The 27,154-nt window shown below is 31.5% G+C and overlaps 1 long non-coding RNA gene across 1 annotated transcript; it reads right to left on the reverse strand.

Annotated features, from left to right (window-relative positions):
• Positions 1–15,465: 15,465 nt before the first annotated feature.
• LOC129976250 (uncharacterized) lies at positions 15,466–22,895 on the reverse strand. The gene is made up of 3 exons (XR_008785109.1): positions 22,581–22,895; positions 20,489–20,684; positions 15,466–15,688 (listed from the first exon to the last, which is right to left on the reverse strand). It is a non-coding gene; the product is annotated as an uncharacterized LOC129976250 (long non-coding RNA).
• Between the last annotated feature and the right edge of the window lie 4,259 nt (positions 22,896–27,154).

Below are 27,154 nucleotides of genomic sequence, written 5' to 3' on the forward strand. Positions count from 1 at the left end.
TGAGCAAGACCTGAAAGTAAATAATTTTGCTAAAAGTTAAAGTTCCAATTTGAAATTAAACATCTAGATATCGTTGTTTCTCATTTCATCTTGTTTTGCCCTTCATAAAAAAATTTAATCATCAATTAAAATAAATCTCAACGGAAAGCTTAACTTTAATACTAAACACAAAAATCCACATAAACTGTTTTATACCAAATGCTACAACTCTGAAGGCAGTCACTTCTATTTTAAAATACAATCTCTATCACTGTTTTATCCAGGCTCTATGCATTTAAATTGACCAACTAAACGCAACAAACTATCCAGAGCTCTAAACTACCCAGTTTCCATTCCTTAGTTCGAAGTCTAAACCGTAGAATTACTCAACATCCATGCAACGCAAAACTACTTAATTATTTGAACTCCCTTCCGCAATGCTAAAAGCAGTGGAAAGAGCAAATGAAGGCCAAACCAACTGTAGAAGTGATTCCCGATAGAATTCCGTCCTCATTTGGTTCATTGCGATACTTTAATCGTAATCGAATTTCAAGAGGAAACGGCAACAAAAGTCTGGCAACTTCCAGTAATTCTAGTACGAAATTGAACTAGCTCTATATGAGATCTTAATTGGAACTCCGATTAGATGATAATTGAAGGCATGCTCAAATCTTCGATAACTGAGAGATACGAGATACCACGAGCTACAAACCGAGAAATAATTAAAATGTGAGTAAGAGGGGAATTTTGAAACTATCGGAAGTTTCTTCCCAATAAATTCGATATTTATTTGGTAGGGAGAGCTTAATTTGGAATCTTGCAGAGCAAACTTTAATAACATAACGAAGGACTGATTTCATGAAGATCTAACGAAGCTTTGTAATTCGATCACGAGATTAATGGTTTTTAGTTTCATTAAAACCTCATTAAGTCCATCTTTACTCGTTTTATAGAATAGATTTTTAACAGTGAGATGTTTCATCGACTTGTGTAAAGGTAGTTAGGAACGATGGTTGTGTATTTCATGAGACAGTTGCCACAAGTGGCCAAAGAAGTTCCGTAATATTATCTTCAAACTATTTTGACATAGGTGATTAGGTGAATATGAATTTTTAAAAATTTTGCTTACTTATTATTACATTCAGGGATAGCAAAAATTTAAAATAGACTAAATAAAAATTCAAAAATAGATTGGTATTTCATTTTTAAATTGATTGTGATTTAACAAATTTTGATTTGTCAAATTTTGTCCGATTGTTCAGTGTCATATTTAATACCTGTATATTAAAGGTATACATACATCTGTATCTAATTTGGATGATGTGAATTATATATCAATGCATCCACACCGATTATTCTCAAACTGTCTTATTAGAAAAACTTGATTATTACATTATTCATACCTTAAATATACGAGTTATCTCTTCTAATAATAAAGAATAGTGTGTGTGTGTGTGTATAGTGGAGCTCTGCAGATTAGACTGTTTGACTTAGAGTTACCAAATATAATATAATTTGGAGAGTGGTAACTTGCACGTTTGCGCGATTCTTTTATTTTAATGACTTAAAAAGTCAGATTTTGGTATTTTCCTGTTGTGACTGACCTGTCCTGTTCTGACCAAAATTATTATTAAATTTTATACCATTTTAAAATTTAGAAATGGTGTCGATTTAAATACAGGGTGTTTATAAAGTCCTGGACCCATTTTGATGTTTAATAACTCATAAAATAATAAATATAGATTTAAATTAATAACATAAATGGTTAAATAGACTCAAAAAGTTTCATGACCCTTGTCAATGAACTTCCACGTGTGCCCACTTCGTCGCACGGAGAATATCAAGTCGATAGTCAATTTCACGCCAGGTAGCGACAAGCATGTCGGCATCCACAGAGCCATTTGCGCACATTATGGCGATTAACAATGCCAGAAACATGAAAGGATGCTTCATCGGAGAACATTATGCTCTTCAGAAAATCAGCAGCATCTTCTATCCTCCTTAGCATATCTGTTGCAAAGGCCATCCTCCTAGGCCTATCGTTCGGTTCCAAAACTTGAACAATTTGAACTTTGTATGCATGCAGTCTTAATTTTTTCTTAATAACCTTGTACACCGTCGAAATTGGCATATCCAATTCTGTTGCCGCTGATCTCACAGATATTCTAGGATTGTGTAAAAATGTCTCTCTGACACGCTCAACATCAAAATCACTTGTGCAAGGACGTCTAAAACGTTTCTTATCTTCGATACTTCCAATTTCTAGAAAATTCTTTTTCCACCACAAGATGCTGTTTTTGGATGGAGGATCTTTTTGGTAAATTCTTCTAAAATTTCTCTGTGCTTGCACTATCGATTTCATTTCTATGAACCACCATAAAATCTGTGCTTTCTCTTGTGGTGTACGCATTCTCCTTAATATCCGCTCGAATAAAACATCACATACAAAAGTACTACATAGAACAAACGCATCAAAAGTAAACATAACATTGCAATAGTTGCCAAAAACAAAAGAGAGAAAAATGCAATTAATAAGCAGACAATATTTAGAAAAGTACAGATATTTAGACTGGAAAATGAAATTATCTGAAATTAACCACACGCGCAGACGATATTTACAAAAGTAAAAATATTCAAACCTGAAAAGGAAAATATATGAGTTATTCCATCAATAAATGCCATAAGTTTGTTTATATCTTTATTATTTTATGAGTTATTAAACATCAAAATGGGTCCGGGACTTTATAAACACCCTGTATATTAGTTCGTCTGAAAGTCCTGCATTTTTCTGTTCTGAAAATCAAACTTTTCCTGAATTTGGCATCCTAAATTGCTATAATATAATTTATTGTATGCACAAAAATTTCGTTTTCCATTGTTTCAAATATTTTTTGAGGCTCTAGGTCTAAACTCCTTGTTTGCCAACAAGATAACACAAAACTTACAAGTGTAAGTCAATATTCAATTAATAGTAGAAGAACACACACACACACACACACACACACACACACACACACACACACACACACACACACACACACACACACACACACACACACACTACCTTCATAAGCTCATTATATTGTTTGCTCATTATTACATCTTTATTAATCAATATATGAAAAATCAAGAAATAAATTCGAAGGTACATAAAGTATCTATTTAAAGGTAGACTAAACGTATTGGTTTAATATTAGAATTAAATGTTTCAAAGCCAGATTTATTCAGATTATGGCAGAATTGTTAGTATAAGAATCAATAGGAAGATTCTGCTCTTGAAAGCATTAATGAAATCCTTGTCATTTTCATAATACAAACCTCCAGAAGTTAAGAAATTATCAACGTTTTGATAATTATTCATAAAATAATAGGTGACAGAACAACAGAGAAATAAAACAATCATTGTACACTTGAAAAAAAAACTATTAGCATACAATTAACTGCATTTGAAATTTATTCACATCTTGTTAATGAACGAAATGTTAAACTTAACTTATCATTTATAAAAATTTCATGTTATTTTTTTATTCTGCTGAATTAATTACACGGATTGGCGTGATGTTCAGTTTTATTAAAAAAAATTCTTGCATGCAAATGTTTTACTGCTCTATTTAATTGTATATTTTCTTAGGGGAATTTTTTAGAATTTATGATTTTAGCCTCTAGGAATAAGCTTCGAAGAACTCGATCAACAACCATTAGCTCTACACCCTTTAGAAAATTGATGGAAGCTACCCTCAATTAATGATAACAAGGATTGTTGTGCACCAGCGGTAATTAAGTCGTTAGTTCTTGGTTGGCGAAAAGTGAAGGAAAGTAATAAATCAAGTAAATGTTCTCTTGATATGAAATGCAGGAGAAATAGTTTTCTATGTTGCATTGAAAAGACTGGAAAAAATTGATTATTGGTGCAATGTTTCGTTTCCAGTAGTAAACATTTCGATCTGAGTAAAGGGGTCAATTGTTGTGTTACGTTCATATTCCCCCCCCCCCCCCCATCTAGATAACTTGAACAGTATATTAAAATTTTAATAAGCATTAAAAGGTACTGTATTAAAAATTGTAAACATTTTTTTAGACATGTGCTTAAAAACACTAATCATAGTATTTGGATTGTTTAGATAGAAAATGCAATTAGCAATTTATGCCTTAGCCAGAGTGCAATTTTCAGAATGAATTTTGGACATAGATTTTAAACCATCTGTAAGATTAAAAACTTAATTATAAGGGAAAAATAGCATCACATATGTTTCAATCCTTTTTTTGCCCACATTAGCGACATGGCTTGAAACTGAATCTTGTTGAAATATAAATGCTTGATTGTCTTGAAAAAGATTATGAGAGGAAAGCTTCAATTTGGGATAAAGTATTTCATTTATGCATTTTTCGGTATTTATATTTCCATTTATCAGAAATTCACCCTACATTTTTTTTTTATGTCGGGCAATCCCATATCATGACACTAACTGGGTGTTTTACTGTTGGTGTAACGCATTCAAAATGCATATCTTCGCCAATTCTTCGTTTTGTCGCCAATTCTTCTTCTTTTAGATCACTACCAAATAGGGTGATTTTAGTCTCATCACTCCAGATAAAAATGTCCCATTGTTCCGTTGTCTAATTAACATGGATTTTAGTTCAGCTTAACCTTTGTTTCAGAAATAAAAATGGCTGTTTTCGTGCAATTCTAACATTTAGACCAAATTCTTTTAGTCTACATCAAACTGACCTTGCACTAACCTTTAAATTACATTGCACCATTTCTTCTTTTATACTCACAGATGATTTTCTTTTATTACGTAAGCTTAGTCTTTCAGTTTTTCTTTCATTAGTTGATGCTGGGCATCTTTTTCTCACTTTACCAGTTTTGTGTTGTAGAGATTGAGTTTCCTTATATTTCTTCAAAAATTTAGAAATGCCATCTTTGATTAACTTTCCACCAATTTTTCTTCTAATTTCTCCGTAACTGTAGCCTTGATCACGTAAGAGTACTATTTTACATCGCTTTCTAGGTGACCAGTCAACTCTTTGTGCCATTTCTATAATTTTATTATGTTTTATAAGCTCACTGAATGAAAGAAAAGAATAAAAAACAACCTATTTACTAGCAATCATTTCACATACTGACACATGTTTTTGTTTGAACTCCAATAAATGATATCAAGAGCTTAATCCTATCGTAATCTGATTAATTCGTTGCCAAAAAATTATACTTGATTGGCTCTCTAAACACTCAAGCTCATTGGCTGCATTCAATTGAAGAAAGCTGCTCATATAAAACTAAGCAAGTTGTGCTTCCTTTCTTTTGTTATTTAACTGTAACTTTTGATAGAATGCAGATAACTGAACACACTTTATTGCATTGTGTTTAATTATCTTTCCAATGGTATATAATTTTATGACAATGCTCTAAATACATTATAGATCTGAGCTCTCAAACCACAAAAATGAGCTTTTTTTAGACAGTAACAAATTTGGCCTCCACTGTAGGGTTCCAGTATTCAATTACCGATTGTTAGCTAATTTAGCGTAATATATTAAGCAAATCCAGTTTGTGAATTGATGAAATGATTACATTTCTGTTCCTAACTAAAAAACAAATTTCTTTTCCGACAATAATTACTTCGATTCTTAAAAATATTGAGGAACTTGAGATGTACAACTTACTTCTAAAAATAATTGCAGTTAATCAAGCATGTTATTTACTTAAATGCATTTAACCGGAGATAATTAAACAATTATCTTAATTCAGATTGTTATTAATCCTTCAATTTTATATGTAAGGGGAATAATTTAAATTACTTCGGCTCGATCAACATTTAAAATACTGATAGTATTTTTTTTTTGAAATTTAAATGAAAAAAAGAGCAAAACATAATCTTGCTAAAGTGAAATTTTAAGAACAAAAAAAAAAAAGTAATTGAATACTATTATCTCAAAACGATTTTCAGCAACATAGAATAAAATGATTTAATTTTGTAACATTTTTTTTGTTTGGTTAAAAAAAACTTATTTTTCAGAGAATTAATCACCGAATAACTATCACACCTTCTCCCGAAACTCAATTACACGCACCGGATCAAATCAAGTTATTAGGACTACGAAATAAAGAGAGAAACGCCTGAAAGAAATTTACAAGTAAATACAATTTCCATCCAGAGACATAAAATGGAAGTGGAAAAGACCGCCATTTTCTTTTGATAAAAATAGAACTGCAAGAGGAGAAGAGTTCGAGTCTTTTCATTCTTTTTTTTATCCATGAGCTTCGAAAGTATTTTTTAGTATCGATTTGGAACAGTTTTTTTCTTTCTCGTACGACTTCTTTTTTATTTGCCTCGCTATTTTGTCAGTTTCTACAAGAGAACTTAGTTTCCTAGAGTCTTTTTTTTTCTTTTATATTTCATCATACTTCTGGAAAACGCGCGAAAACATAACAAAAGTGCTTTTTTTCCCGCCACTCACGGCCAGCACTTTCGATTTCATTTCTTGTTTTTAGGGAGGGGTATATATGAAAAAAAAAAGAACTCTTTCATGTTTCCCCCTCGTCAAAATGCAGATAAAAATATTTGGAATTTTAAAAGTTTTTGGCGAAAAATGCTTTTAATGCAAAAAGGTTTCCTCCGTGAGCGGAGCGAAGACTAATTCCTCTTTTCATAAATGGAAACGTAGAAAAAAATTATTTGTTTCTTTCAAGTTTTCTTTAAAGAGAAATAAATAGCAGATTTACATAAGAAACGACTACGCCTTGTTTCAGAAACTGAAAAATAAGGTTTAGACTGTGAAATAGCTTTGAATATTTTACAGTTCTTATGGAGATGGAAATGCAGTTTTTCATAAAGCATTGTATATAAAGTCATGATATTTGAAAAATAACACTAGAAATTGCTTTGGAAGTTATGCTTAAAAAAGGAAGTGCATCTTTAAAAAAGGGATTTGTTAAATTTTCTTTTACTATAATGATCTCTTTACTAGTTAACATATTCTTCCCTGCTTTAGTCTTTCAAATAAAATTGTTTAAAATGACGGCTTCTAGCAACGAATTTTTCAAAAGTACTTTTTTAAGCAATAAATAAAGCATGGAACAAGAGTTTATGCAGCATATAAAATGCAAATTATACTCATCAAAGATAACTGCAATAGCTTAGTTTTTCTTTAGATACATTTTCTGAAGGAAATTCAAGACAGTTTTATTACGATATATTTTTTTAAATCAATGTTTAGACGCGATGCTGTTAAATATGCCTAAAACATTTTCGAAAGGATGGCGTTTTTATATACAATTTTATGCGATTGAACATTATAACGGTAAGAGTTTAGTATAATGGTCTGCTGAAGGCAAATAAAAGCATATAAATATGTAATCCACATATTGAAAGGCTTGGCTCCGGGGCTCGATTCGCTGTTTAGTTAGTTTAGTCGCGTTAACGTTCGAGTTAATATTAATGTTAGTTTAGTCACGTTAATGTTCGCAAGACGAAGATTATTTTGGGACGGATTTCCGAATTTTGAACCTTGACTGGAATTTTTAAAATAAATGACTGGACAATAACTCAATTTCGAGGATTGCGTATATGGACTTGGTAATATTAAATCTTTCAAGGGTCAAACATTCTCTTGTTGGTTTAGCACATTAATTAGGAAAGGTAGATAACACTCAGTTGTCGTCCACATTATCTGAACATAGTTCAAATTCATGAGCTCTTGCTCACAATAGACTTAGCTTGAAGACGAAATGTTAATCTAATAAAAGCAGAAAAAAGCACCTCTTAAATGGAACTATCCATAGCGGGAAATTAAATGCTATATCATTAAAAGAAAACCATGGAAGTGAATGAAGAATTTCGCGATTCATATGACCATCTTTTAAATCATCTAGCCATTCTTCCTTATCGGAACGACATTGTGGGAAAATATTAATTTAAAGTTAGACCTAGGAGAGTCCCAAGTTTAAGATTCCATTAAAGGCTATCATGTTTATCATGCAAGATCTGATGTCATTTTCATCATGTAACAATGGTTTAAAAATAATGAACGCACATAAAAATTACCCACTTGTAGCATTAATAAGAAACAATCCAATTTAATAATAATTCATTCATTCATTCATTTCTCCATAAATTATCTCAAATTGAAAGCCTTACTTTGTGGAAGGACATACTACATTACCTACTACTACAAGTTGCTACCTTAGAGCAGTAGCAACTTGAGTACTTGTTTGCCTTTTAAAGATACGAAACATGAAACAAGCCAAAAGTATTTAGGAAACCTTGACCACAAATACCATTTGGATGAGAAATAGATAGTTACCAGATCTGTAGTTAGATTTTAAGGAAAGTTAAATTTTCTATTTTCCTTGAACATGCGTCAATTGCGAATGTTAAAATTGTGGATTTGCTGACCCGTTGTCACGCTATAAATGTTCATCAGATTACTAATATTTTTGAATATTTTCATAAAAGGTTTGGCTATTCTTGAGGCACCTCGGCGAAACTTGAAGAACTGCGAATAGTATGAACTTCGAATAGCTTTTTTTAATGCATAAAATATAGGCCGCTAAAAGGTAGCAATGTATACACATATGTTGTCGAAGTATTAAGTATTGCTAGAAAAAGGTTTTCTTATACATTATTAGCTTATTATTTTTGTTTCTTTCTTGTATTCGATAATTCGACCGATGTGTGTTTTGTTTCATGTATTTCTAGGTGATTCTAGCTCGACTTAGTTCTTTCTATTGACCATTAAATATAGTATTCTGGAATTTGTATCACTTTCATTGTTAAATTTGACCCAAAATGGTAGTAACATTTACAGAGATACATGTGTTCATTACAAATATTGAAAAATATTTATATTATGCACTCGAAAATCTTACCATCTTAACAAAAGATTAAAAGGCGAATTTGAGTTTTTTTTCAAATCCGATAGAAAAATGCGTAAAATTTGTCCAATTTCGCAAAATTGACTTTAAAATTTCATTTGATCTTGGACAACACTAAATCCTTGTGGAAGAAAAATAAAGTTGCTTCCCAGCACCCTACCTCAGAAAGTTGTATTGGGTGACAATGACACTGGCGCCACTACGATAACATTGAATTGCATGAAACTTTTAGGTTTAAAACGCATATAATTTTTATTCTTGATTCATATTTACGATGCGATTACTTTGATTATTAACAAAAACAAGTAACTTCTATCTCAGTAAAAATCTGTCTATTACTTGAATTAAAAACTGAATTGGCTGCATTTTAGGCTTAAAGAGAGCATGAAACGCAATATCTCCGTAGCGGTGCCAATCGAGTGCTAAGTATTTAAACTTACAAATAACAAAAAAAGTTAAAATGTTAACTTTTCTTTCTTTGAAAAATTGTTTATTTCAATTACATAAATTGTAGTAAGGGTATATGATGTAAATGCTATATGATCCGAGATAAATGCCCGCATTATTCTTTTTATGGTTCTCTATATTTAAAAATATTTTAGTAAATAATAGATAATAATCCATCTTTAAAACTAGAAATGTTACAATGAAACCTCTAATATACAAACCAAAATATTTATTTCGTGGATATATTTCATTTTGTAGAATTGACATATGCCATTCGGGATATTTGTTTTTATTTCAATTTCTATGAGAATATGACCATTAAATTTAATAGCTACTTAGACTTCATTACGGATTAAAACATCAAAAAAATCTGTAAATCTATGCATAATTCAAGTATGTCGATATAGAGGAATAATTAACATGCCCCATTACAACCTCTCCAAACACATAAATCTCCGGTGGATATTTTTTCATTCTCTGACTATACTACTACAGAGCACCTCGAACGCTGAAGATCTTCAAATTAAAATTTCTTACATTATTCTGAATAGAATTCATCCAATTTTGTGAAGAAAATTAATGAAACTGATGACAGTAAATGGGTGCATTAGCATTTTTTTGATCTACTTCGAAAAGAGATTCATTACTCCTACATTGTTCTTTCCAAACCCTTTTCCAGCATTTTAATCGCCCTTTAAGATACCCAGCTTTCCACAGTCGTTTTAATAATTCAAAACAGATCCTTCCTGACCATCATGTTCCTAAAAAAGAAAGACAAGTATTCATAAAACCCTCTTAAGTGAATGGCGCGTTGCTTCAAATTAGCATAAAGCACTGGGGTAATGGTAGGGACCATTAAAACCATTATGAAATAATGGATGGGTGATAAAAAGGGTTTACCTAAAGCTTTTGTACTTATCGCCTCTTTTTAAAGAGCCTTTTGTGCTAAGTTGGCAGGGTTACTGGACTGATAACGATCGTCATAAATTTATCACGGGTGAAGATTTCTTGCTTTAAAAAAATACTTGAAAATCTGGGCTGTAAACTTTGTAACTGAATTTCCATTGTTGCGTCAATTACGGAGTATACTTTATTACTATCACAGCGATGTTGAAATAAAACACTACATTCTGAAAGCACATTTTTGGAATAACGTCTGTCTAATTGTGAACAAGATAATTGAGAAAAAAAAAACTGAGTTAAACGGATACAATTTGGCATATGGCCTTAACACTAAATTTGAAGATTTCAGTCATTTTCAGGCATAATACTTTGAGACGGAATCTGTCTGTCCGAAAACATGTGAATATACTAACTACAAAGCGTGAACTACACAAATGCAACTTAGTACACAGGTTTAGCTACCGAAATAGATCTGTACCAAATTTTGAACCATTTCAGGTCATTTTTGGGCGTAATCTTTTGAAACAGAATCTGTCTACAAGGCTGTCCGAAAATAAGTGAACATAATAACTACAAACGCGAAGTACACAGATGAAATTTAGTATACAGGTTTAGCTTCTGAAATGTTGATATGTACCACATTTTGAACCAAATTCTGAAAGGGGTTGAGTGTCTCTAATTCTATACTTTCGCAATACTATATAAGTGATTAATAAAAAATACAATGACTTACACAAATGAAATTTGATATGTTATCTTGTGATTACAATGTGGCTCTGTTTCAAATTTAATTTCAATAAATCTGAAAAGAAACGTTCTAAATACATATTCGATTCATGGGCAGCGATTAATCGTTGGCTAGATTGAACTAAAATACTAGGTTCACACCGAAGATACACCCTTCGTAGATAATGCTCATCAATAGCATATCTTTAATACATAAGCATAGGTTCGTAACTAATCATAAGCATGAGAAATTGACGAGCGAAAGTGATAAAATCTAAGCATTCCAAGTTTTTTCACAATTTTATCCAAGATCCTCTATTTTATGCAGAAGGGGAGGTGGGAAGGAAAAACAGTTTCATGAAAGATTATGCTAGAGCATTTTGGGAAGATCTCAGCCGCTGGTTTCCAATAAGGCTTTTTTTTTAAAATTTCGCTGAAAGCAACGCAACATCAGCAATATCTAAAGTTGGTTGGCTTTCTTTAATGCGAGAGCCATATTTGATCATACTGCACCAGTCGCAGGATAATCAAACAATTCCATTCTTCAATCTCAATAAAAGGACAATAAAATGAATTTTTAATGACATCTAAAAGCATACTGAAGAAAGACTCAAATGAGTTTGTCAGTCGAGACTCTGTTGATCCAAACTGGAGCAACTAAAGGAATAAAATTGACTGTACGGTTTGAATACCCAAAGTTCGAATTTGAATTAAATATTGAAGACATACTTCAAAGGGAATTCTGTCTGTCCTTCCATGAATTTCTTTATATGAACATACTTCCTTAATAACATCAAGGGAACAGTCAATAAAAGACCAAATCTCATTTCTTTTTAAAATTAATATCGTAATACCTTGAGTATGGCGCAGCTTAGCCAAAAATGGTTTTTGTACCTTAAAAATTACAAACTCGAACTCCTTTTTAAATTATTTATTAGTAGTAGTAACGAAAACTACTTATTTTCTATATTACCTGTATGTGTAGTTATTTCTACTTTACGCTTAATGTATCTTAAATGTCCAGTCTTAATAATCTAAAACCTTTACAAATGAGAAATATAACACGTAACTGGATATAACTATTTTTATTAAATTTCTGATAAACGGGAAACTCCTAAATAAAAATACTTCCATTAAAAGTACTTATAACAAGCCGTAAAACTAACAATTTTCACGAATTATCAGTGATTCTAAATTAATGAAAAAAATTATGTAGCAATCAGGAGTCCTACAATGGCCGACAAAGAAGATCGCTGTTTAGAAGTTACAATGGCCGATGTTCAGACTGGATGGTTATCCCATAAACATTAGGAGTCATTATCAACTCATGAATATTCACAAAGAAATCGCACTTTTTGGTGCCTCGCTTGTTAAAAAGACATAAAATGTATAAAATAGCCATCGAATTGATTTAACACATTGTGGGTTTCACATTTGCTTTGTTTTACGTTTAGGAAATTTATATGCGGAAGAAAATATATGAAGATATTTATATGCGCGTATACGTTTTTTTTCTATTGAGAAAATGCAATTTTAAGCTTACATAATTTTTAAAAGGGAAATTATTATTTAGACAAACAAAGTAACATTTTAAACAATTTTGCTTTAACCGTATTCTATAGTTAAGCAAAATAAATCATGTATCAAAAAAATCTTGATCAATTGCAAGTACAGTTTTAGACCCTTAACTATATTTTATTATCAGTATAAACCTTTCATTTTGGCAATGTGTTTTCATGTTTATTCATTGAGGATTCTATAAAATTGTTATGTCTGTAGAAAATATGCAATTTCATACCAAACTATAGCTTTTTAGAAGGATTTGACGTCACTATAATTTTGAGAAACGATAGTTGGATGCGTTATGACGCACGAGTACGATGATTAAGGAACTGAACAACAGTCATAATAAAAAACAGGCGAGCTCACAATTCTCATATCACTAACTCAAATCGCATCAATGCATGATCGGTAGGCAGTCATTTCTCCTACAATTAAAGGGAAGATTTCTATAAAAACCAAGAATCGCCGACAGTTAAATGTTATAGCTAGGGCATATTTAACCTCCAATTAGAGGACATTGCATTTGGGACTCGCATTATTTATTCTATGTAAAAATTTGATACTTGTGTTCTGAATGATTTAAGAGATTTTAGTCTAAACTATAAATTCATCTTGGTTAGAAATTTAAATTTTATTTAATAAGCCTTTTATATGCAAAGAGGTAAAGATGAAATAGCAAGAGATTGAGACTCAATATTTACAATAAGAATAATGAAACATGAGGACGATATACAAGGGCAATATTTACGGACTTATGTATTCGAAGTTGCTAATTATGCGTTATATTGTTCGATTCCATTCAGAAATATTAAGAGATGGGAGAAGCTTAATAGCAGAAATTTGACAGAATTAAAGAATTGAATTCCCAATTCTAAACCAATTTCACGAAAAATGACTTCGTCGATTTGAATTGAATAGTATATTTTTAAAAAATTCTCATCCATTAACCCTTTGTATTGATCATTTCATTAGTGTCGGGTACAATTATAAATACAATCCAATATTACATGAATAGCAAATTTTGCTTCGCCTAATCATGAACAATAGATGCTGCGTATTAAATACTGAAGGTTCAAATTTACCTCAATGTTTCAACTGTTCCGGCACTGACTTTATTTTTATTCTTAATTTTTCCGAATTTTGTAGCATTAAATGTTTCATTAAATTAAAAACTGCCGTTTCAATTTCAAGAACTTCTTTATTTGTAGGGGTGGTAGATTTTCGAAGTCTGATTTGATGAATCTTCTAATTTTTAATACCACGATAATGCAATGATATTGGTAAGAAATTTCCGGGGTTCGTTTGGATAGTGGGAGTCATATGGTGTGGAGAACGCCCAATCAGCAGGCGACAGGAGAAAATAAAACAACGACGTTTATTTACACGAAGACACACAGGACAGCACAAAGACGACAACTATATACAGCACAGAAGACGATTATCTTCAGAAGCGCACAGCTTAGTTCAGCACTAGCTTGACTCCGTCGCTGCTCCGCTTATCCCTGGAAGGCCAGTTCTTTACCGTCGATTCCGACTACCACGACGACCCAATTAACGACGACGACCCTGGTAGCTGCGGCTGCTTCCTTTTATAGGTCTCAGAGGGCGGGGCTAGAAGCCTTCCAACCAATCAGGAACGTTCGAAGCGCATCTCGGTTTCTACTGGACGGTTCGGGAAAATTCGATGTTTCGGGTATAATCTATTTTGGCGCCAAATTCGTCGCCAAGCTCTGGGACCTCCTACGGAACCAACTATGCTGGGGAGCCGAATCAGATTCGTGACAATATTATGCTCCAATTCCAGGATTTAATTTGAGATTTCATCGCTTAACATCGGAATTTCGGTGGAAATTCACCTTTCATGATTCTGCCCCGACTAACCAATGCCAGAATCAATTTAAAAGAATAAGAGGTTTTAGCTGATCTCATAGCAACACTGTTCAATTTTTAAAAAGTCATCCATTTAGCATCTTAGTATCAGTAAAATAAGCAACTGGAAAGTGAGTAAAAATATGGGATTTAAAATGATTAATCGTCAATAAAATTAATATATTTCACTAAATTGAAGAGGACGTACAGAATTCACGACTTCGATGCAGCCATATTTGAACGCACTTAGACAAATATAAGGCACGTAATCGTAATGAGATAAGAACATGAATGTTTGACAACATGGAATTTATAGCTTTCGTAAACTTTGAAACTAGACTAAATAACTTGCATTACTGCTCGCGTCCCACACTTACGTAACGTCCTTAGACAACTGCCTAATATGCCTATTTGGTAATCTGCCACTTATAACGCAATAGCATTTCCAAGAATCAAGCGAGCTGAAATTATCATTTGGGAAACTATATAATGTTGAGAGATTTGGTTATTCATTTAATTGCATTGATGGCTTCCTAAAACCGTTTCCCAGTGACCAAAATGAATAACATTGTGACCGAATCGCTGGCGGCATTTCGAGTCTTGAATTTCTAATGCTCCTTTGCCACCCTGGGGAAAAAAAAAAAAAAAACCCACCGAATCGCATTTTCATAATGCTTTGTTAATCGCACACGCCGACCAAATTCTTTCAAAGGGGAAGGCAGTTTAGAGGTATGAGACGCGTGAGGATAGAACCTGGGACCTTTTGGTTAGCAGTCCAGTAACGATCCGATTTTACCAAAACAGCTGTCCGGGTAAAAGCGCCGTTACTGGCTTATATGCTATTCACCACAGAAGTAATTTTAATTATCAACCCAAATTATTAGTTGCATATTAGAGATCTTGTATTGCCTCAATAGAAAAAAGTTATTACAAGTCTCAAGTGTGCTTACAAAACAATATCCTGCAATATTACCATTGGAATGGCGAGTATTAAAAGCATTCGTAGATGAATCGTTTACAACTGCATCATTCTTGATGAGTATCTGATGCTCTGTTATAAGCCGAATAAACATTTAAAATTACAGATAAAATATTTTATTAATTGGAACATATCGTACAATTCCATTTTACATCAAAGCGGGAGAGTCCAGCCCCGCATATTTTGAGATAACAATTTAATATTCTCTAAGAACAGCTTAAAATTTTAAAAATCGATGGACATTGTTTCCAGCTGCACAGGGAACATCACAATTTTAAAAGCATCCTCTTCATAGGAAGAGTCGTTTTGAGCAAATTACAGATGATTATGTAGTTTTAGATGTGCTGCAAAGTAAAATTAAAAAAATTATAACACATGCGTGAATTGTTCTCGTAAGACACATCTCGAGAGCTAATCTAGACAGTGCATCATTGACATTGCAATTATTAAATCGAGCAGTTACTGTGCTTTTTGAAAATATTCCGTTTCTAAGTTTTTTAGGTCTTGAAACATTAACATGAGCAGTTATATCCATGTGAATAATTAGGCTGGTAATTCCGAGTCGGCTTTTCTCCAAATACAAATGGTTAAAGCAATTTTCGTTAAATGAACAGGTTTTTATGGCTCGAATTTTAATTAAAAGGGAAAATGAGATTTCACGTTTGAAGTGCAGTTCCAATAAAAAAGCAAATACTCTGATAAATTACTTTCTAGAAAACTAGGAAATATAAAGCTTTGGCAGAACTCGAGTCAACATTTGTTAAAGTAAAATTCTGTACAGCAGATGTCTACATTTTATTTTTGTATTCCATCTTTAGCCCTAATCGAAAAAAAAGTCCAGTTTTAACCTGGTAATCGCCGTGTCCATGCATTATATGTGCATCGAACTTTTCAATTTTAAACAAAAATTAAATCATTTAAAAAAGAGTTGGTACAAAAATCATGCATATTCCACAAACACCTCGCATTCAACAGTTCAATAGATTCTAAATTGAATAAATACGATAGGAAATTCTCGTGTGGTCCGATTAAGTAATGTAAAGAGTCATTATCTAAGTTAATATTGACGTCCACTTAATACGCATTAAAGTTGATCAAGTTTTCATTAATTTTATTCAGAATGAAAGGCTTAGAAAGATTCAATAAACGATGGGAACTAAGAACATGAATATATATATCATATCTCTCAAGCTATAATGTACATTTAATCTTGAAAAATGCATTCGAGACGTTTTACCCATTTTTATTACATTATAGAAGAAGTAACTATGCAATATATTTTGATTATTTGAAAAGCAATTATCACTTGCCAATTTGTGAGCTACTGTGGATTATGAATAGGTCAGAATTGAGCAAATACCATTGATGCCTTCATTAGACGTTTGAAATAGCACCATAAAGCGTTCATTTGATACCAATACGTATTGTAAAGTTGAAATTCCAGTTAAAGAATGCATTAAACAAGAAAATAAAATTGTAGCAACTAATTACCGATTTAATTTATGAAGTTCAAAATTTAAACCACAAATATGAATGCATTTCAATTGAACACTACAATTTTTCTTCAAATTCATTGCATCGATTCCTTTGGATGTTGTAAGGCATCATTGATATATAATCAAAAATTTAAAATTCTCAAAATGGACTTTAGAATTGAAATAATTATCAATACTCTGATATTCGTAAATCAAATTTCTAAAGGCAATTCTGCAAGAATATTTGGTGTAGTCATGGAGGCAAAATCGACCAAAAGTATAAGGGATGTAGATGAAGAAACTCGACAGAGGAAGCAAAGGAATTATCAAGTCAATGACTTGTAAATATTAAAGAATTAGAAAGATGAAAAAGATTCTAACATGATTGATGTGATGATTGCTATACTGACATCCATGCCAATAGAAGAGTGTTCCAGCAGTAACAGTTATAAGGATGCTCAGGAAACTAATTACGTTGAAGTAATCAAAAAGAAACCCAATTTTCAAAGGCGAGAAAAATGAAAGACTTGCTTCAGGGATACTTTGGAGCCCGAAGATTTTTGTACCGACATTCAGTGACGAAAGTAAAGTTAACTCTTTTGGAAGCGATAGCCGAGGTTATGTATGGTTGAACCCTAACTTTGGAACTACTTCTGCAAAATATCAATATAGTTGCTAAATAAAGAGAAGACTCATTCCTGGCATGGGTTGTGGGATTAAATTCTTATCGATATCATACTGTATAAAATTAAATACTTAAGTACATTGTATAAAAATTTCTGCAGTGTTCATAGAATCCAAGACCAGGATTATTTTTTTTCGACGAAATATCCATAGATATACAGCCGAAAGTGAAACAATTCTAAAACTTAAGATGTAATTGCATACTTCTCTTCACTCCCCAGAACAATACTGGAAATTTGTGGTTTGAACTGAAAAAAATCGTTTAAACATGCAATATTGAAGATTGCGTTATAAAAAAAATGTGCAAAAATAACCCCACACTGAATAAAATGCCAGATCGTTAGAGGCCATTTTGAAAGAAAGTCTGTTTTATCTTTGTTGCACAGAAAATATGCTCAATTTTGAGATTAAGAAATTTGCAACTTTGAGTTTAAATTTGTTAAAAATATTTTCAACCCTTGTTCTTGATTATAGACTATACGTTTCTTAAATGAAGAAAGGACAAGGCACAATAAAAGTGAATTTAAAATAACAGTTTATTCTTTAAATTAGTGGTGCACGTAAAATTGAGAGTCATTGCAGATAGCATCCATTTTTTAAATCCATTTTCTTGGCAAATAAACAAAACATCTATCAATACAAGAGCGTCCTATAAAGACACCCATTATTCCGCAAAATTTATCATTGCAGACGCATTTCCAATATGAAAGAAGTTATTAATAGAAAATTTTATTTTAATAGCAAGTTACAGGAAACGACATCAATTCTTTTAAAATGGATACTGACGAAGAATCTTAACCCATTAACGTTCAGTTGCCTATTTATAGGGTAGCTGCATTTCATTGAATTCTTAGACAAAGCACGAAGAATGTTCTGAAGAACTTAGTAATCAACTAAAATATATAACCCATTATCCAAATTTTGAAGTAAAACCATTTTCAAATTTGCTTTTGCTCCGATTTATTTTGGAGGTTATGGAAGAAATTAAAAAAATAATCCGTTTTTCGCTTAGAAACTTTATCACCGAAAAGCCTTTCACTATTTGTTCTATAATTTTTTTTGTACGAAAATTAAAGTATCGGAATTAAGCTTTGTTTCAAGTTTTATATTAGTTTTTGCTTTTTGAAGATAAAATTTCATAGAAATTCGCTGAAGTTCGTTTTAAATTAATAATTTACTCAGATGACAGAAAAATATATTTTAGTACCGTTTCAATACCATTAATTTCCTATTTGGAAGCAAATATGCCTATTTTAAGACAGATCTTGCAATTTTGAAACCTAGTCAGATGACGAAGACGATGCCGGAAGCATTCAACATGCCAGCAAGAAGTTTGGCTCACAATACTATGTTTAAAGCACACCATGCTCGCAAACATGGCGGATCTGTAATAGAATCGGGTTTTGAAGTTATTATGCTTCAGTTCCGAAAATTAAGCATAATGCATCATACCTTATCCGCTTAAATGTTTTGCCCGAGTGCCATACATGCATCGATTTATCGAAATGGCAATTGTAAGCAAAAAAATAAATCATTCATAACGATTATAAATAAATATTAAAATTACTTCGAATACATAGATAAGTCAAGTATTCAATGGATTTACTATTTGAAACAAAATAAGTAAATATTCCCAAAATAGAAGGTGTCATATTAGATAGTAAAGAAAATAAAACAGTTAAGAACTCGTATTAAAGGCAACAAGCAGAATTCTTTTGAATAAGAAATTTCAAGCACCCAATAATTTTGAAGGTTGAAAATATTATAGAAAAGTCAATGACCCGATATTTAATAAAACTGAATTCAAAAATTTCGAAATCTAATAGCTGAACAAAACCCAGTCTGAAAAATGCGCTTCCGTTGTGCAATAAAAAGAAAATCCAAGTAAAAAAGTTTACGTAATGAATTTGAACTAGTATCAGATCATGCCTTAAAGTATGCGACTACATTCGGTATAAAGTTTTCGAAAAATGATCGAAGATATACTTTCGATTATTTGCATAAAACAGATTAAAAACATCTGTAAAACCAAAATATACCAATGAAATGGCAGATTTTTAAACAACTTTGTAAGAAAAAGAATATAAAGCAAAAACGCCGTTTAAATGTTTATCAAATGATTTGCTGAAGTTTTTGCAGAGAGCCTTAACACTTTTTTTTTTAAATTCAGGAACTAGATAAGCTGCGTTTCCTCCATTCTTTAAATATTGGGATTCGACTGATAAACGCAAAATTTAATTTTTCGTCCCGTTACGAAGCATTAAGACAGTAAATTTTTTTAAATAGATTATTCTCGAATTCAGAAAATATATAACATATTGAGAAATTAATGCATATTTGTTCAAATTTGGAATAAATTTTATTTGAAAATTTCTTTCCATAAGAAAATTCTATTAAGAATTGGAATTTGAAAAAAAGAAGCATTCAAGGATGTACAATACCATTAAAACGTGAGAAGTTGCACTGATTTTTATTTTTCCATTCACAAATAACAGACTTGGAGACAAAATTCTAATGGTTTTATGAATACACTTATACAAACAATATTAAAAACATTTTAAAAGAAATCCAAAATGTTGTCTTCTGCTTTAAAGAATAAAAAATAGGTAATGGCTTTTTTCTTTAGTATTGTCAGAAAATACGAGGAAAAAGTGAAAACGATCGCAAGTGTATATATATTTACTGGTAGCATTAGCATGACATCTCAGTTTTCAGCAAATGTACAGTTATATTCTAAAGAACTGATTAACACTTTTCAAATCGTAAGCACCTTTTTCTTAAGCAAGATACATTTCATAAAGTCAAACTTTGGATGGATAATCGACTAGTCGAAATTTCGTTACATTCTATTATAGACTATTTTTAGGAAAAGACATTCACACCGATTGAAGATAGACAAATTTTAGAAGGTATCGAATCTTTGCTGTAAATTATACAACAGAAGACATAAAGGACAAAAGAAATTCAAGATAAATTTTTACTTACCGAGCCATTATGAAACGAAGCAAGGAATCCAGACATCTGAAGTAACTTTCAAGTAATTGGAAAATAGCATCTTTCATTCTGTATTAAAACACGTAAAATCTGTTGAGCATACCATTGAAAATGACGTACTGATAACTTTTTGGATTGGTTGAAAGACCCGGAGCCAATAGAAAAGGGAGGCAATGCTCTTCGGTAGCTGCAATATACAGAATAGGAAATAAGGTTACAGCGATCCAAGTTAAGCAAGGGGAAGCCCCCTTCCTAAATCAGGTATTTCATGAGAATAAAATGAAAACAAGAATTTTACCCGCTAACGCTCTATGAAATCTGATAGACAAAAATTATTAGTTAGTTCATTTTTGGGGATTTTCATTTTCTCAATTTTACAGGATATTTTCTGTCAAATTATCCTAAAACATGACAGATGTTTAGAGCCGCTTTTTTTTAATAATTCAAATTATCCAATGAATTAAAAACGGCTATAGATATAAATGACCAAAATTATATTTGAAAATAATTTACTAAAAAAGGAGAATATATTTTACAACCGAAAAACTATACCTTGCTCTGCTCTTGAATTCAATGAGTTTGAAAAACATCGTTTCCACCTGAAACTTTCCGCTGTAATTTTTTCTAGTAACAGTGCCAAAACTACAAAAACCAGAATAGTATTTTATAAGAAACTTCCAATAATTTGAACAAACTTTCATGTTTTTACAATCGAACTCTAAAAGAGACTTGAACAATATAAAATTTGCGTGGCTATACACGTCATTAAGTACACTTGTGCAAGCAGTTTTCAATTCCAAATAATTGAAATAAAAATTTTACTACTTCATCAGAAATATTTTATTCATCCGTGGAAGAATCATTAGAAGAGTTTAGAAGGAAATGAATTTAACCGATATTTACATTTATAATTGAATACAAGACGGCCATCGCCATCATTTGTATCCATTACATTTATGAGCAGTAGATGGCTATAGACGTCATTAACGCCAACGACTTAAAGTGCGTTGTCCCCTTTATAAAAAAAAGAAAAATTGTTTCAACATTGACATAAATGAATTTTAATTATAAGGGTAACAATTACAATCCCGAGCTGTTAAGTATTTACCGATTATATAAAATCGGTATGAAAATCATGAATTGCTATGAATTCACAATCGCAGTTCTACAGATATGTTTATTACAGAAAAATCGAATTATGGTATGCTGATAAAATGAAAAGATGCTTGCATTAATTATCAATTATGAAAGGTTTCAAATGCCCATTCTACAAAGCTATCCGACAGCCCTGGATATTACCAGAATCCCCCCCCCCTCCTTTCGTTAACTAAGATTGATCGAATATTCTTGGCACGAGCACTATTCCATCGAGATGATCGCCCTGTTAGTCCGGTGGATAGAAAGAGTTTCTCGCGAAGTATGTCAGAGTATGCATTTGCTTAGTAGAGCTGCAATTTAAACAGGATTCGCTTTTGTATATTGATCCCTCAAGAACGCCGGTATTCATTACATTTTTTGAATAGAAGTGCTCTTATCTTTGAAAAGGAAACTCGGACGTTCTAGTTTTCTGAGGTACTTCATCTTGGGAATTTGAGGTTTAAGTAATTATAATTAGCGACCCAGCAAAATAATACATATTGCAAGTCTATCGCATATCTTCTGGGTTTTAGTTCCATCTGAAAAAACATACGTTGGCATTTAAGACGCATACATTCAATTTTAAATTAAAATAGAAGCAGACATCAAGCCAAATGAATGACAAGAAAGGCTGTACTTCCATAACTGACTGCAAGGACTGACGCAAATGTCGAAGAATTACTTGAAATACAGAAGAAATATTACAGTGTAGAATAGATTTAAGTTTCACCGATTTTAGTCACATGAAAAATTACACCAGAATTAAGTATTGAAATTCGTTTGTAATACAAGAGGATTAAGTGTTTTCCAATGAAATAAAAAAAAGGCAAGTGGAATCCCTTATTCCTCCCTTGTTTTTCCTAAAAAGATGAAGAATAACGCGGTTATAATCATTTGCTCTTAAATTATTTCGTTAGAAAAAAAAGGAAATACATGAAGTACTTACCACATATGAAAATAATGAGGGTAATACAACTCGGAAGAAATGAGAGCTATCCCTTTAGTATTTTGCCAGTCATCGGGTATTCTTTGATCGAAAATTTTTTTCAACCCGCACAACAGCACGAAGATCTGTAATATATGCATCGCTTGTAAATTAAAAACACAAAGTTAAAAACAATCGCCTAACAATTACTTCTCGCAACTTTCTTTTAACAATCACTCTGAACACATCTTATTTACATGCATCCCAAAACCAACATTTTAATCTTCGATCACTTTATAAGCAATCGAATGGACAAACCAAACACAATTCTTAGTTCACTTTGAAAAATTTTTCACAAACGTTTCATTTATATGAGATGTTTGAGCCATTCAACAATGAAAAGGTCCGAAAGTAAAACTAGAAGTTCATTTTCAAAAGATAATTCAGAAATTTTTTTCACTTAGCGGCAAAGTGGATAATGCTTTGGCTAATAACAACCTGAATTTGATACTTTATATAGTAATTCACTTAGCGGCAAAGTGGATAATGCTTTGGCTAATAAAAACCTGAATTTATATTGATACTTTTTAAAGCAAATTTGAATCATGGTGGTTGAAATTAAGATATTAAAGCGCTTTATTCGGAAATATATTTCTTATACTACTATCTTTACCATGGAAGTACATAATGCTTTGCGCCTGTTTATGTGATTTTATACTCTATGTAAAGAAACTGAAAATACTTAGATGTTACATATATTCGACACAGAAATAGAACACCAAGCCATAATATTTAAAAATAGAATAAGAGATTGTAATCAAAATAAAAGATTCAAAAATATGATTTTATTTGATTGCCGGCGTCCTTCTTTAGGGTTAGTGCATCTTCCCCGTGATCTGGGGGTCCCGGGTTCGAGTCCTGGTTCGGGCATACTGTTCTTCCCCTGTGCTCTGTCTGTGAATTGTGTGAATGAGCCCCCCCTGTAGAAAGGGGGTTGTGGAAGCGAGTGTGTGAGTGTCATCTTCATTTGATCTAGAAGTCAGACTTCTGCTCTCGGGTGCTCTGGGGTCTTTACCCTCAGAAGCTACTGCACCCCCTTTCCGTGGTGACACGGCATCATCATCATCATTTGATTTGATTTTTATTTCAATAAGAGAGTATTGTAATCTTTAAAAAATATCTACCTTGAAATTCTGATGAATTTTCAAGTTTCAAACTTTCTTGGTTAAAGAAACAACAACTCATTCTTGAAAATTATGTATTTCTATTTACTGCTTTGTGTGCCTCTTTAAACACTGCAACTCAAAAACATTTAGAGCCCATACAAAAGAAATTTGATATATGCTGTTTATACCAAATTCGCTGTTTTCCATTAAATTATGAACGAAACCTTTTCTTAGGAGTTCTTTCCATGTACAGATGAATAATATTACTACAAAACATAAAAAACAAGATAGATCAGATTTATTGCATAGATTTAAAAACTAACATGCAGATCCATATCAAGTTTGGAAGAAAATTCGTCAAGGGTTTGTCTGGATTTTCACATGCATGTAGACGCTATAACACAAAAATGCAACGACTTAAATAAATAAAATTTGATATGTCATCTAGTTACTAAAATTGAATTTTTATTTTAAGGAAAAAAAAAGACACCTACTGATTTTTTTACCATACTAAAAAGCACAAAACTCTCATGCCTGAGATTTTGAAAAGAAAATATGAGCTGTCGTGGTATTTACAGTCTTGCGTGATATCTGTAATTTGCTGGGGGGGGGAGGGGGAGGGGCAAACAGCTTTAACAGGGGACATGCGACAAAGTTTCAGTGAGATCTTTCTGGCTGGTTTATAACATAATTTCATTTCCTTCTATAAATTTTAGTGAAGAAAGTTCATGTAAGCAAAATAATGTACAGAAAAGATGACTGCGATCTAAACAGAAATTCTAATTTATGGAAAACGCATGTACTGTAATTGCGATCATGTAGTATGAAGCTTGAAGGTGGTCATTTCAGGGAGTCAATGATGTTGCCACAATAACAATTGAGTGCAGTTATATCAATGTTGTTTCGGAATGCCAATATATTTTTAATCAACTAAAAACTGCTGTAGAGTCACAGAAATTATAATGCAAAGAAATAACTGCAAAATATATTTATTTATTTTTTGCTATCCAAAAATTAATTAAATGCTAATAGCTCTTTTCTGGTAACATCCGCCGGTTAAATTCCTTAAAAGACGATGCATTTACTTTCGTTAACAGCGAAAAATTAATAATTGAATATGAGTAAAGGTCTGTGCATATTATTTGAATAAAATATTAAATTATATATGTCTAAAGTATAAAGAACGCCTTCGAATCTAATGTAACTGTAGCGGCGCCATGAAGTGATAAAGGTTAAAGTATTACATAGAAATTCTAAATGAGTTCTTGGCTCTGCTATTAATTTTGATTTATAAAGAAGCAATGCACTTAGAAAGAGACAAATCTTAGAACTAATTAAATATTCCGGATATAGCGATAGGGATATATACCAATCTTCATCCACATTTTCTTTTAAATGAACAGTCGTGCGCGGATAAATATCCAGATGCTTCCTATCTAAAAGCTATAACGTCAGAACACGATAATTATGGTAAGACCGAAATATTAATGATGGCACGAACTTATGACAATATTGTCTTATCAGGAATTTATAAAATATTAGGTCTAGGATATCTTATCACTCAAAAATTTACGAGTAGTTATAAAGCTAGAAAGCTTATATATCATATTATTAATTTAAGGTTAGATAAGAAATTAATCATATTAAGAATATTAAACAGAGAAGTTTCTTCTCGAGCAAAGTATAAGGAGTAAGACCGAACTATTTAAAGCTGATGTTGACAAAAGCAGACAGTACAAGGGGTTCAGAGAATTGTCTGAAATAATCCGCTTACCATTTTTGCTTGACATTTACAAAGCATAAAAGTTCTGATTATATTATCAGTATAATTCTACATAGTATTACTTTTTTACTACGTCTTACCGGTACAATTCCATTTTAACGGCGACCAAAAAGCGGCACGAAAAAATTTTGCCAAATTATAAAAATAATATTCAAGTACATTATTTTTATTATGAAAAATTTTGAACTTCCGAATCGCTTGCTATATAGTTTGATGATTAAAATCGCCAAATGGGCGAACTTTTTCTTGGCGCTTTTTGGTAGCCATGGCAACCGACAAATACCGTATAATTTATAGTGTGATAATGATTAAAGATTACATGAAGGCAAAATAAAATTCTCTTTATCTTTGACATGGAACTAATTATACGAACAGTACTGTATTTTGAGTTACCCATAAACTCAAAATACAGTACTGTTTGTATAATTTAATAGAAAATCATAGGTATAGCTTAATAATACAAGCAGACTGAATATCAAGTCTTTTTAATTTGTCTTGACAAAACCAATAAATATGGGAGCTAAATGATAGTCAAATTTACTTCTTAAGATCTGGAAACAGAAAATATTTAGCAAATGCTTTTCCTCATTTGGGAATGATTAAAAAATAATATATTAAAAGCCTTTTGGTTGTGGCGTTAGAAAAAAAAAGACTATAATTAAACTCGATGCAGTATGAAAAATAAATTTCTCCCTAAGAATTCTATTTTTTTTCATTTAGCAGAGCGGAATTATTGCTGTTTTCTGGATTTTTTTTTTAAAGTTTTTTATTCACGTTTTCTTTTTCTTTCAGTTGCTTTATACTCCCCTCTTTCCATTAACCTTAACCGAGTTACCTGTGCATTTCAATTTAATAATCTCATTATTTTCTCGTTAAAATCACTTCCCACTGTGAAAATCTTTTTTTAAGTGCTTTGAATTAGGAGAAAAAATATATTTCTAAATACAATAAGAAATACTTTTCTAAATGAAGCGAAAAAAATGCACAGAAAAGTTAAGCTTAAAAAATATATCACGCGATTAATCTACGATTCTAGTAGTAGTGTGTTTATTCTCATAAAAGAGAATTTTTTTAAAGATGAAAAGTAGTGTTTTTGAAAAAAAGGGGTATTAAAAAAAACTTTAGGAAATTAAGGATTCTAGTAGAAGAAATTCAAAACAATTCTTTGAGAATGAATAAGACAAAAATCCGTTTTATATTAATAAGAAAAATCATTTTGAACACAGAATAAGTGTCATTGTTTTTGCAGAATTATACCAGTAATTCACGAGAAAAACGCTTTTGATTTCTTCTTAGTTGGATGTCCCCTTGGATTATAAAGAATTCCACGATGAAACTTTAAGATAGAGATTAAAGTTGCTTTGTAATATATTTTTGTAATTTTCATCATTTTTGTTTAAATTTATATAATTAATTAAATGTTTAGTAACAGCGAAATTTTATAAACACTTTTTTTCATGCAGAATACTTTTCTGCAATTTAATTTCTTTCTGATAAAAATTTAATGCTACATTGGAACATATTTTTCTAAATTTTCATCTTAGTTTAATCAAGTTTTTTTTAAAAAAATTATATAATTCATTCAATGTTTAATAACAGTTAAAATTTATTAATTCTTTCTTTTTCATACAGAATACTTTTCTGGA

Source organism: Argiope bruennichi, chromosome 1 (genome assembly GCF_947563725.1).
Source record: "Argiope bruennichi chromosome 1, qqArgBrue1.1, whole genome shotgun sequence".
Taxonomy (NCBI): Eukaryota; Metazoa; Arthropoda; class Arachnida; order Araneae; family Araneidae; genus Argiope; species Argiope bruennichi.